General features: G+C 39.5%; 1 protein-coding gene across 3 annotated transcripts in view; it reads right to left on the reverse strand.

Moving 5' to 3' along the window:
* The window catches only part of Nsmce2 (NSE2 (MMS21) homolog, SMC5-SMC6 complex SUMO ligase), a 281922-nt gene that overhangs the window by 57280 nt on the left and 211238 nt on the right, over positions 1-13404 (reverse strand). The window lies entirely within an intron of this gene.

The following is a 13404-nucleotide window of genomic DNA, read 5'->3' on the forward strand; positions in this document are numbered from 1 at the left end:
TTTTCACAGCAGCCAAAAGATGGAAACAAGCCAAACAGCCATCAGCCGATGAGTGGATAAATAAAATGTGGTGTAGCCCATTATGGCATTAAAAAGGAACAACGCCCCGAAACATGCTATAACATGAATGAACCTTGGAAACATTATGCTAAGGGAAATAAGCCAGACAGACACATAAGACTACATATTCATATTTTTTGTTTTTGTTTTCCGTTTTTTTTTTTTTGTTGTTGTTGTTGTTGTTTTTTTTTGTTTTTGTTTTTTTTTTTTTTGAGGTGGGGTCTCCTATGTAGCCCAGGATGGCTTTGAATTCATAGTGATCCTCGGGCCTTAGTCTCCCTAGTTCAGGATTACAGGTATATACCACCATGCCCAGTTATTACATATGCATATTTGTAAAATGCTCCAAAACAGCAAATTAAGAGGTGGAAATAGGTTGGTGGTTGCCTTGAGCTAAGACATCTTGGGAGAAAACAGGTTTAAATACATAGTTTATTTCTGAATGTGTTCTAAAACTGACCTTGGCGGTGACTGTACAGCCCTGTAAATATACAAAAAAACCTAAGGACTGAACACTTTAGACAGGTGAATTGTATGGTATGTGAGTTATGCTTCAACAATGCTACAGTAAAAAGAAACACCATTATCACATGGGAGAAAACAAGGAGGTCTAACTTGGGGTCCTGGAGCTATGGACCTTCCCAGCACTTCCAACAGCTGAAGGCTCCAAGGTCCAGCCCTGAAGGCTGCTGTAGTGACCTCACTCAGGTTATAAGTACTCCCGTCCCTTTTCCTTATCAGTCTGCTGAAGGGTTCGGCTTTCTTCCTGTTGGTAGTCTCTACCATGACTGGGCACGGGTGCACCCCATAGAACAGATGCTCAATGATCTTTCAAAGAACAGAATTGAAACACTGTACTGCAGTGGTCAGCACCACCACTTCTATCTGCCAAACAATCTGCAAATGCAATCCTGATGCTATAACAGGAACAGATAAAATCTAAGCATGGAAGCTGGAGCCCGCACCATTGGAAGCCGTGATTTGAATTTCCTGCTGCCGCTGCTGTGTCCAAATCGGCATGGCAGGGAGAGAGACACGCGAAAGCTCTGAGAGTGGGAATCGGTGAACCAAATGGCATTGAGAGAGGGACTGGTAGGGAGCCCTGCATCGACCTGAAGTGAGTGAGAGAAACAGGGACGCTTTCATAGACTAGGAGGCTTCAACAGAGGACATTCTGGGACCGGGCAAATTAGCCGGAACAGGGCGCTGCAGTGACTTTAGTTGCATATTCCCCTCTCAAGCAAGATTGGTGGGGAATGCTTGGCCTGGTGACACCACGGACTAAGATCCAGTAGGCTAGCCCAAACCAGGTCCCTGCACCTGGTGGTGCACCCTAGCAGTGAAGCCTTCACTAGGCTAATCTGGAGGGATGGGCCCAGCAAGCAGAGGCTACCCAGGATATGTCTCCCTAGTACTCTGCAGTGGGCGGGAACACCTAGCTGGCAGACTCAAACAAACTGTAACAGACAAAAAGAAAAAAAAAACTGGGCCTCCTATATACGCTTGTATGGAAGGAACAAAAAGTATGGGAAGAGGGAGCAATAAGAAAGGATCCTCAGTCCCCGATCCTGAGAACACTGATCCAGGAAAGGTAAATGCAAAAGAGAATGAAGACAGAAAACAAGCAATATCACACATGGCACCAATAGACATAAAGCGATATCTCCGGAGTCTCTTAGACGAATTCAAAAATGAAGTATTTAATGAAATAAAGCAAGAAATAAGTAGAATAGTTAGAGAAATGCTAAGCACCACCCAAGAAAAAACAGATGGTGGAATGGAAGAACAGGAAAAAAGGGGAGAATTGTTTGATGGAGAAAATAGAGAAAACATAGAATACGTGAAGCAGGTTCAAAGACATTACCAGGAAACTAAAAACTCTATTGAAAGCTGGCATAACAGTTTGAAAGAAACTAAGGATAGATTATCTGAACTGGAGGACAGATTTGTAATGTGGGAGCATGAAAGGAAAAACTTCTTAAAAATAATAAGGAAACAAGCAGTAACAATATAAAGGCTAGAAGATGATAAGAGGATCTATAACTTAAGAATTAAGAATATAAAGGAAGAAGCAGGGATACAAACAAATGAACTGCAAAGGCTATTCGCAGAAATAATCAAGGAGACTTCCCTAATATGGGAAAAGGTAAAGATACTCAGATCTATGAGGCATACAGGACCCCAGCCACCTACAACCCAAACAGAACTACACCCAGGCATATGATAATCAAAATTCCAGAAATCCAATATAAGAATGGAATATTAAAAGACAAGAAACAGATCACTTATAAGGGAACACCCATCAGAATTACAGCAGACTTCTCGGCACAAACCATCAAATCACGAAGAGTGGGAGGGGGGGGAATAATTCAAGCTTTGAAAGACAATAACCTCCAGCTAAGATTGATATACCCTGCACAACTGCCCCTAGAAATTAATGGAGAAACAAGGTGCTTCCAGGATAATGAGGAACTAGGGGAATTTGCAACCACCAATTCAACTCTACAGAGAATACTGCAGGATATTCTAAAAATGAAAACTACCAAGATTCCAGAAACAGTGGCAGAGAGGCCACAATGAATGGAGCAGAAAGCAAAATGAAGAAGACAAACTAACAACTAATGACAGAAAAGAGCTCAACAGAAATGAGGCAGAGAAGGTTGGATGGTAGGAACAGCCATTTAGGAGAAAACAAGACATCATAATAGGCAGTGCTAATTTAGTATCAACTTGTTTTGAAGTCCCATCAAGCTTTTGTTCTTCTGTCTGCATCGGTTTTAACCTGTTGTATCTTATTGGATTTTATTATATGTGATAATATGAACAAAAACTTTTATAGACAAGGAGATTATACAGAAACCATTGTTCATTTTCTGTTAGCTGATTCTAAATACCCTGTAATACTGTCATTCTCTTGAACAGTTTTACATTGTCTTGATATGCTTGATGCTACAGTATACAAAGTTATATCCAAAGATTTTAAGGAAAGAGACACTATGGTAACTACTTTTATGTCAAGATTATCTTGTGGTGAAACACTATTTTGCTTAAATGGCTATGTTTTGACCTGTGCTGTTTTGTTGTTATGCCCTCTTTTTTTAATCTCAATCTGTTTTTTATTATCTACTTTTTCATTTTTGTCCTTTTAATTAAGGGAAAAATAAATAAAAAATAGCAGGATATATTATAGGAACCCACATTGATTTCCTATTAACTTGATTTGAAACCCTGTATTGCTCTCACCATCTTGTTTTGACTGATTTTCCTCTATTCTGTTATGCTTTATAGTACCAAGTTTGAAAGTAGAGGCAACAACTATGAAGACAATAAGATTCATTATGATGCCCATTCTGGTTGACTATTATCTTCTTTTGAAGTCCTCTAATGTCTCCAATGTTTTGGTTTTATTGGTCTTGTTCTTTACTGTTCTATTCAATTTTATTATAACTGATGATATAGGCAATTCTTTTTAAGATGGCAAGAGGCATTATGGTAACCATTGTTGATCACCTTGTATTTTGTTTTTACATTATGTATTATGTCCATCCTTTTGATTTGCCTGACTCTGTCCTATTATGTCACGTTTGGTTTTATTCTCTTCAATAAAACACTAATAAGAACTATGGGAGTAATAAAACCCAAAATGTGTAATTGTCATTGTAAAAAAGAGAGGAAAAGAAAGTGCTCTAAAGGATATAACTGCATGAATATTTAAGCGTATAAGATAGATAACCACACTACAGAGTTTTTGTTGGATCATCATTGAACAGAACTGTTTTCAGTCTGTCTGAATGTCCACTCTATATGCTTTAATTTTGTAACTTGAACAACTATTTCTAAGATGACAATATATAATTTATTAACTAGTGATTCCCTACTGTTTATTTTTTCTGAAATTCTGTGTAGCTTGTACCCTTTTTCTGTTGTTTTTTTTTTTTCTTTTTTCTCCTTAATTAAAAAAAAAAAAAAAGAGGTGAGCCTAGCACCAGGAGTTTAGCTCAGCAGCTTAAATGCCTGCCTGGCAAGTGCGAGGTCGTGAGTTCGATCCCACGTACAAAAAAAAAAAAAAGGTGAGCCTAGCAGGGCATGCCCTTGAAGGAGATTGTGGGACCTTGTTCCTTTCTCTTCCTCTGGTTAGTCCCTGGCTGGGAGGGGAGTGGTTCTGCTTGGTGAGCTGACCAAACCAACTGACCATGCACTGGGGCCTGTGAAATTGTGAGCCCGAATCAACTTTCGTCTCATAAGCCACCACCTCAGGTATCTATTACAGACTAAAGAGGGTGTCTGACAATATGACCCGCCGTTGTACACTCACTCTTCATGCTGCTGAACATTTCCAGCTCATCTCCATCTGCCAATTCCCTACAATGAATTTAATTAATCATGTACTGCAAACCTGTACTACTAATAAAAAAAGAACATTCCTAGAGGACAAGGTGATATGCTTTGATTGGTGCATCATTAGCACAAATGTGCTTGGGAAAGGAAGAAAAGAACCAACCTATTTTGATTAGCTATAAGTACTTTTCATACCTTTATGAGCTTAATTTTATTCTGGGTTTTTCCAGCACTGAGAGAATCAGTGAATCAGAGGTGGTTTGTAGACACTTATGCTACCAGTTGTGGTAGAGGTTACTAAGTGATATTTCCTAAATTTTGTCTACTTGTTTCTTTTGGCAGATAAGTTGCTTGCAACAATCTCAGATTTTATTTAAAATATTCTTTTAAAGATACAAAGGGATTACAGACATTTTCCTTTTCATATGTTTCCCATATATCCTAAGTCTATATTCTGCTTCTGTAGCAGACACTGATGAAACTCTTAACAGTATCTTCCTTCTGGGTTCCCAACTACCCAGCATTCTCTAGGAATAGCTGCATACATGTGACTATATCCTGCCAATGAAACACAGGAGGACTAATGTATGCTTTATGGTTTAATCCTAACCTAACCTCACTCTTGGCCATATACCAACCTTCATGAAAGAGATACAAGATGTGGGAGCCACAAGATGGAAGGGGTCTGCATCCCTCAACAACCTTATGGAGTGGACGTCTTCTTTATCAGCACTAAACCTTACACAGGGGAAAATCTGCAATAATAAGCCAGTAGGTTTGGAGCTGTTTATACAGAAGCTCCTGTTAGTTGCTTTAATTAATCAAGCTAGAAAAAAACACTCTTATTATTAATTATTGTTTAAGAGATCTGGCTGGCTTCCAGAATACCTCTCTCTGTTAGATACTGGCAACAAATATACAATGTGACTCCAGGAAAACACATTTCTTAGATTTCTTTTCCTCTAGTTTTTTTTTTTTTTTTTTTTTTTTACTACCACTGAGATCACTGGAGACAATTTTTCTAGCATATTCACAAAAGACATTGTGCTGTATCAGCTGATCCTGCCTGATTTTCCTTTGGAGCAGTAGTCTTTTGCTTTCTGTTATCTATAATCTTAATCCAAATCTCCTTGCTGAGTTGGTGGAAATGTATTTGCTACAGTGCACGTAATTAAGAATTCACCATTGTCAGAGAGTTGTTTACAATCAACTCTTGGCTAGGATTTAAAACTGGAAGACAGGGCCAGGAATATAGCTCAGTGCACAGCACCTGCTTGGCAAGCATAAAGCTCATAAGTTCGAACCCCAGCAGCAAAAGCCAAACCAAATCAAAACAAAACCTTACATTAATGACATGGATTTATAATTTTTATATTTTTTATGACAGCCTTTTAGTGGCTCTAGAGTAAACTGCAGTTTGGGAGTATATGTTAAAATCATGAATAGAATGAAATGTAACGGAATCTTTTATGATTACTGTCTCCAGTCCTTTTGAATGAGTAAGTAAAGTTAGTACATACAGCTACCTTGAGTTTTAACACCATCAGTTTCCTTCTGGAAATTTTAGTTCTAGTTTCTAGTTTTAGTTCTTTCCCTGTCTTGCCTACCTTACTCTTCTGAGGTTGCTAAGGTTAGATCCCCAGTCTCATGTATACTAGAAAAGTGTTCTACTGAGCTATACCCCCAGCTCTCTGTCTTCCCTTTCCTTAATTTTCTTAGTATTCACCACAATTACAGCTTATTTCCTTGTTTATTGTTGTATTACCAGACTATAATTTCCAGGAAGAGAGCTTATATTTGCTTATTCATCCAATAAATACTTACTTAATGCTATTGTCAGATACTGCTCCAAGTACCAAGGAATTAAATGCAAATTATTAATTCACAGTACATGGCCTCAAAAGGCATCAAGTTTGGTGAAGGAAATAGGTACTGAGTGTATAAACACTACATACTGGAACAGTGTTATGCCATTGTACTTTTCACCTTGTGCCTTCTTTGGGGTTTTGGTCACGGGTGGGGATAGTCTATCTACTTGGTGACAGTCCATCTTGTCTGAGTTTGCATTTAAATGAAAGCCTAGACTTCCGGGAGAACATGGCGGACAGATAACAGCAACTACCAGAGGCTCTCTGAAAGACTCGGCTCAGAAGCCAGGAATGGTGCGGACTAAGGAGACATAAGCAGGTGGAGATATGCTCTGCTGACTCAGGAACGAACTGGGCTGAGAGAAACCACCTTGGAATGCAGTCCTGGTGCTAAAACAGGAACAGAAAAGCATCGGTGTGGAGGCTGGACCCCGCGCCATTGTAAGCCGCGATTTGGTTTCCCGCCGCGCTGCGGCTGGCTGCCTCTACAGTGGCCTGGCAAGGAGAGAGACGCGCAGAAGCTCTGAGAACGGCAATCTGCGAACGGCAGGAAGGTGTGCACTGACTTGTGGTGAGGTGAGTGAGAGAAACTGACACTCTACCACAGTTTGACTCCAGCAGAGGACTTTCTGGGCCCGAGCAGTCCTGCGGGAGCAGGGCGCGGGTGGTGACTCCAGCCACACATCCCCCTCTCGGGCGGGCTTGGTGAAAAGTGCCTGGCCTGCGTGACACTGCCGGCGGACCTGGTAGGCTGTCCCAACCCAGATCCCAGAGTCTGACGGTGGCCGGGAGGGGAGAAGCGAAGGCTGCCTGGTCCGTAACTAACTGGTGCGCAGCGGTGAGCGGGAACACCTAACTGGCGCAATTCGATCAGGCTGTGGCTGACTGGGAGAGAAGCTGGGCCTCTTATATAAGCTTGCATATATAAGGAACAGAGAAGAAGAGGCAGCATGGGAAGAGGCAGCAACAAGAAAGGCTCCTCGGCCCCCAATTCTGAGAAACAGGCAATAGCAGACACCGCACCAATACACATACGGCACCATATAGAGAGCCTCATAGACCAATTCAGGAATGAAGTTATCAACGACCTGAAGCTAGAAGTATGCAGAATAGTTAGAGAAATGCTAAGTACCACCCAAGAAAAAACAGGTGGTGGAATGGAAGAACAGAAAAAAAGGGGAGAATTGTTTGAGGGAGAAAACAGAGAAAGCATAGAATACGTGAAGCAGGTTCAAAGGGACTACCAAGATACTAAGAAGTCTATAGAAGACTGGCATAACAGCTTGAAAGAAACTAAAGACAGACTATCTGAACTGGAGGGCAGACTTGTAATATGGGAGAATGAAATGAAAAACTTCTTAAAAATAACAAAGAAACAAACAGCAATAATACAAAGACAAGAAGATGATAAGAGGATCCATAACTTAAGGATTAAGAACATAAAAGAAGAAGTAGGGACACAAACAAGTGAACTACAAAAGCTACTCACAGAAATAATCCAGGAGAATTTTCCTAATTTAGCAAAAGGTAAAGATACTCAGATGTATGAGGCATACAGGACCCCAGCTACCTACAACCCAAACAGAGCAACACCCAGGCATATAATAATAAAAATTCCAGAAATTCAATACAAGAACAGAATATTAAAAGCTGTCAGAGACAAGAAACAGACCACTTACAAGGGAACACCCATCAGAATTACAGCAGATTTCTCTGCACAAACCATCAAATCACGAAGAGCATGGGGGTAAATAATTCAAGCTTTGAAAGATAATAATCTCCAGTCAAGATTGAGATATCCTGCACAACTGTCCCTGGAAATTGATGGAAAAACAAGGTGCTTCCAGGATAAAGAGGAACTGGGGGAATTTGCAACCACCAATTCAACCCTACAGAAAGTATTGCAGGATATTCTAAAAAAAGAAAAATACAAAGAACCCAGAAATAGTGGCGGGGAGGCCACAACGAATAGAGCAGAGAACAAAATGAAGAAGACAAACTGACAGCTACTGACGGAAAAAGAGCTCAACAGAAATGAGACAGAGAAGATTGGATGATAGGAACAGCTATTTTGGAGAAAATGACATCTTAATAGGTAATACTGATTTAGTATCATCTTGTTTTGAAGTCTCACCTAGCTTTTGTCCTTCTGTCTCCAATGGTCTAAATAGGCTGTATCTTATTGGATTTTATTATGTACGATAGTATAAGCAAAAACCTTTTAAAGACAAGGAGATTATACAGAAACCATTGTTCATTTTCTGTTAGTCGATTCTAAATACTCTGTAATGCTGTCATTCTCTTGAATGGTTTTACATTGTTTTGATATACTTAATGCTACAGTATACGAAGTTGTACTCAAGGATTTCAAAGAGACAATATGGTAACTACTTTTAGGTTAGGATTATCTGGTGGTGAAACACTATTCTGCTTAAATGGTTATGTTTTGATCTGCGCTGTTTTGTTGTTATGCCCTCTTTTATCTCAATCTCCACTCCACTATTTACTTTTTTATCTTTATCCTTTTAATTAAAGGAAAAAAATAGCAGGATATATTATAGTAACCCACTTTGACTTTTCATTACCTTGATTTAAAGCCCTGTATTACTCTCACCATCTGGTTTTTAACTGATGTTCCCCTATTCTGTTTTGCTGGATAGTATGAGGTTCGAAAGTTTAGGCATCAGCTGTGAAGATAATGAGATTCATTATGACGCCCATTCTTGTTGACTTTTATCTACTTTTGAAGACCTACAATGTCTCCAATGTTTTGGTTTTGTTGGTTTTATTCTTTACTGTTCTGTTCAATTGTATTATAACTAATGATATAGGCAATTCTATTAGAGATAGCGGGAGGCATTATGGTAACCATTGTTGATCACCTTGTATTATGTTTTTACATTATCTATTATATCCACCCTTTTGACTTGACCGATTCTGTTCTGTTATGTCACATTTGGTTTTACTCTCTTCCAAAAAAGTAATAAGAACCATGGGAGCAATGAAACCCAAAATGTGTAATAGTCATGGTACAAAAGAGAGGAAAAGAAAGTGCTCCAAACTATATAACTGCATGTATATTTAAGTGTATAAGATAGAAAATGATATCACAGGATTTTACTGGATCAATGAACAGAACTGTTTGCAGTATCATTGATGGAATGTCCACTTTACAAGCTTTAATTTTGTGACTTGAACAATTATTTCTAAGATGACAATATGTAATCCATTAACTAGTGATTTCCTACTGTTCATTTTTTTTTCTGTAAATCTGTATAACTTGTACCCTTTCCCTGCTTTTTTTTTTCTTTTCTCCTTAAATAAAATTAAAAAAAAAAAATGAAAGCCTAGACGGATGCCAAGGTAACCATATTTTCATCCCATGGTGCTGTTTCCTTGGCCCCAGGTGCCTGGAACACACTAGACTTCTGAGCTATGCTGCGTGAACCAACATCTCTCTTCTAAGAGGCTGGAATTGGAACTGAGATTCTAATTCCCTCTGTCCTCTTGAGTTGAACTGAAAGAGGATGGATAACCTAAGGAGCTGTGAGGAAGCCATCTTCTGCCAGATGGCCATGGAAGAGGCTGAGAAAGCCAGTCTAGAGGGAAAGAAAAAGAGGCAGGTTGTGGGAAGAAGGTGAAATGAAAGGTTACATGGTTTGAGAGAAACTGAAAGATCCCTATGTAGTTCTAAATCTTTTTTCCCACAAGACATCCATCTTTGACACTTATTTTTTAAATTTCTATTTTTTTTTTTTTTTTGCTAAAGCTATCCTGTATCAGGTTATTTGCTTTCAATCAGGTGATCTTAACTAGACATTTCTAATTAATAGGAATATTAGTAGACTGTACTAAATGTCATTCATTGTTACAGCACAAGGCATATGGGCTACTGCCATAAAAAATGTAACTTTTTAAAATGCCATAGAAATGCATCTGTTGGATTTTAATACTTAGGAATTCCAATGATGCACCTCAGGTGTTGCCTACAAGTTTTCTATTTTCCTCAGTGGAGACTTACACTATAGACTCTTTTCTATTCAAGGTCAGAACATCAAAAGCCAGTATTCTTTAGTTTTAAACTCTACAAAAACCACTATCACTGCACAGCAGTTTTTGTACCTAGTTAACATTCAGGGCAGAAAACAAGCCACCTTATAAATATCAGTGATGTATTTGTGCTCATATACAGAAAGATAATAAACACTTTGAATTAAGCTGGGTAATTGATCAACTAGTCTGATTAACAACTGTAGGCTGGAGACACTAGAATTTGAATGCACCTGAAATACATGGCTTGGAAGCACTACTCAAGCATGAAAGACTAAACTTTAAATTCAGAGGTGGAGGCTGAGACAAGATATATATTCTAGAGATTTCAATAACTTACATGCACAAATGTTTGTTACTTTTAAAGTGTATTCCTTCATTATCCATCAGACACAGTAAGCAGAGTGACAATCAGGCACTGTGAATATAAGAGGAACATGCCTAGGTCTGCCCAAGTGAGTTCACAGTTACTAGAACAGAGGACGAGAAGACAAAGTGCTAGGATACAGGCACTGATGTGGATGAAGAGGCAGAAGGTAACCCATCCTGGGGAGAGGCCTCAAGCAAAGTCCAGAGAATTTGCAGGGATATAGACACAGCAACATAGATGGCATGCAGGGGACACTCCACATGTTAAGAGTCAGCAGTCCCCGGACAGCTACAGAGCAAAACACTGTGTAACTGCCTTTATTTCTCTCCAAAACCCCCTTTTCCCAATGCCTTCCATATGTTCTCATTATTCCAGAGATAAGTTCAACACACATTTACTGAGAATGTGGTAAACTTTAGGTATTGGTGTAGCCTCTGGGAGTACAAAGATAATTAAGCTTGGGATTAGCATTTGTCCCAAAGAAAGTCTAATCAGGGGTATAGCTCAGAGGCAGCAGCTGCCTGGAAAGTGCAAGGTCCTAAATTCAATCCCCAATACCAAAACAAAACAAGAAAAGTCTAGAAGGGCAGGCAGGCATACAATGTCTGGAGAGTATTAAGAAGACACATGTGGAGAAATAAAAGGGCCTGAAGTAAGTATGCATGAGCAAGAGCACACATGAACAATGACAGAAGGGCACTTTATGCCCACAGAAGAATAAAAAAAAAGGGCCTGAGTAAGTCAGTAACTGCCTCAAGGACCAAGCATAGAAAGAGAACACAGATGAGGAATACCTAAGAGGCAAAATAACTGCAATGAGATTACAAGGAATGAAAGAAGTGGTTTAGTCTAATTATGACTCAAGGCTTTTTGCTTGAGCAAATGGGTCCATAAACAGATGGGGATGCAGAGGAATATATGGTTTCAAAGCAAAAAAAGGCTAATTTGACACTGAAGTACTTCTGATACATCTTAGTGAACAGAAGAGCAAAAGGCCAGTGATTTCATTCAGTAGTATAAAAGAGGGTGTGCAAAGCCATGATAAATCATAATGACACAAGGAAACTATGAAGTAAGACGACTGGCTGGAAAGAGAATCCTGAAAAATCATACAGTTTAACAAGTTCACGATGGGGCCATAATCACCAAGTTTCACTGCTGGGTACCTTGAACCATTAGTGTTCCATGCATGACTGTACCACTTGTACCATCAGTGGTACAAGCTGCCCAGAGGACCAGTCACATGTTGAAAGTGTTGTGTTGAAAAGGAGCTCAGAAAAGAGATGAAGCAGAGACTGAGTTTTGGGGAACGTTAGGTAGTCAAGGATTTTAAATGATGTAGAGACTCAGTAAGATACAGATGGAAAATTAGGTAGTCCACAGGTCACAGAGGTATTTTCCAGAGATGTTTCACTAGAGGGGTAGAGGAGATCAAATTGCCATGGTTGAGGAGTGAACAAAAGGAAGTGGTCCCTGGACACTGAAACGTCTCTCTCATGGAGGGGAAGGACAAGGCACCAACACACAGGGAAGGCAAGCTCTCTTGGGTCCCTCTCTTATACTCTTTATTCTTCCCCTGTCTAAACAGAGAGAGCCCTTCTAAAGAGAAGACTACAATCACCACCCAGACATGATTTCCTTAGGCTGCAAAGGAATTAGAACTAATTTGAGTACATTTTTGCTAGAAATTAATCATCAGCTTTAGGCAGTTCAATTGCTTTAGCCTTAGTTTCTTCATCTATAAAATGGAAGGAAGTAATACTATAGGAAAACTTAGGCTTGAGTAAGTTCATAAACATGAAGTGTCTTGTAAATATAATGCCTCATGCAGACACTGAGCCACATACATGACCTTGGAAAACCCAATCTTGCTGAACTTTAACTCATCTGTAAACTGCGCAATACTATATATCCTTGGTATGTTGTAATGACTGTTTGTGTGTGTAGTGCTCCATAAATGTTAGCTACTATGAGCTTCCAACATCTTTGTGCTGTTCTGTATTTTTTTTTTTTTTTTTTTTTTTTTTGGTGGTAGTGATGCTGGAGATTGAACCTAGGACCTTGTGGATACAAGGCAAAAGCTCTGCCACTGAGCCGCATCCCTAGCTCTGGAGCTGTTTTCATGTCTTGCTCTTGCTTTTGATACTATATGACAGGTTCTACTAGAAGTTTTATAGGCAGATTGTTATCTAAATGTATGCATTTACAATTAAATGCCCAATATGTCACCTAGTCTTTAAAACCATAAAAGGGTAGAAACTACATCTATCATCTCCTTTGAATACTTAGTGTATAAAAACTGCCTGGAGCCCACTCCTTGCAGAGGGGGCATTAAAGTAAAGTTTGACAGGAAGGAAGGAGGGAGACAGAGAAGAAAGAATAGATGCTGTTAGAGTTTGAATGTGTTCTCTAGAGCTTATGTATTAGAAATGTAATCCCCAAGTTAACTGTGGAGATTAGGGACCTTGAGAGGTTCTCAGATTAGGAGTGGGTGATTTACTGAGAGAGCAGAATGTTACAAATGTGGATGACATGGTTTATGTCAGTGGCCTCCAAGGCTCATGCAATTATGCCTTTGTGATTGGTTCATTGTCTAGCGTTCAAATTGGTGGTGTGAGTGCTATGCCCGCCGAGGGGTGGAGCCAGGATATGATGTAATAGCAGGAAGAAGGTGTGTGTCTCTCTTTTGCTGGTTTCTGCCTTGTTATTTGCAACAGC

This window comes from Cavia porcellus, unplaced genomic scaffold, assembly GCF_034190915.1.
Source record: "Cavia porcellus strain 051 isolate PalLab524CR breed Dunkin Hartley unplaced genomic scaffold, mCavPor4.1 scaffold_19, whole genome shotgun sequence".
Classification (NCBI taxonomy): Eukaryota; Metazoa; Chordata; class Mammalia; order Rodentia; family Caviidae; genus Cavia; species Cavia porcellus.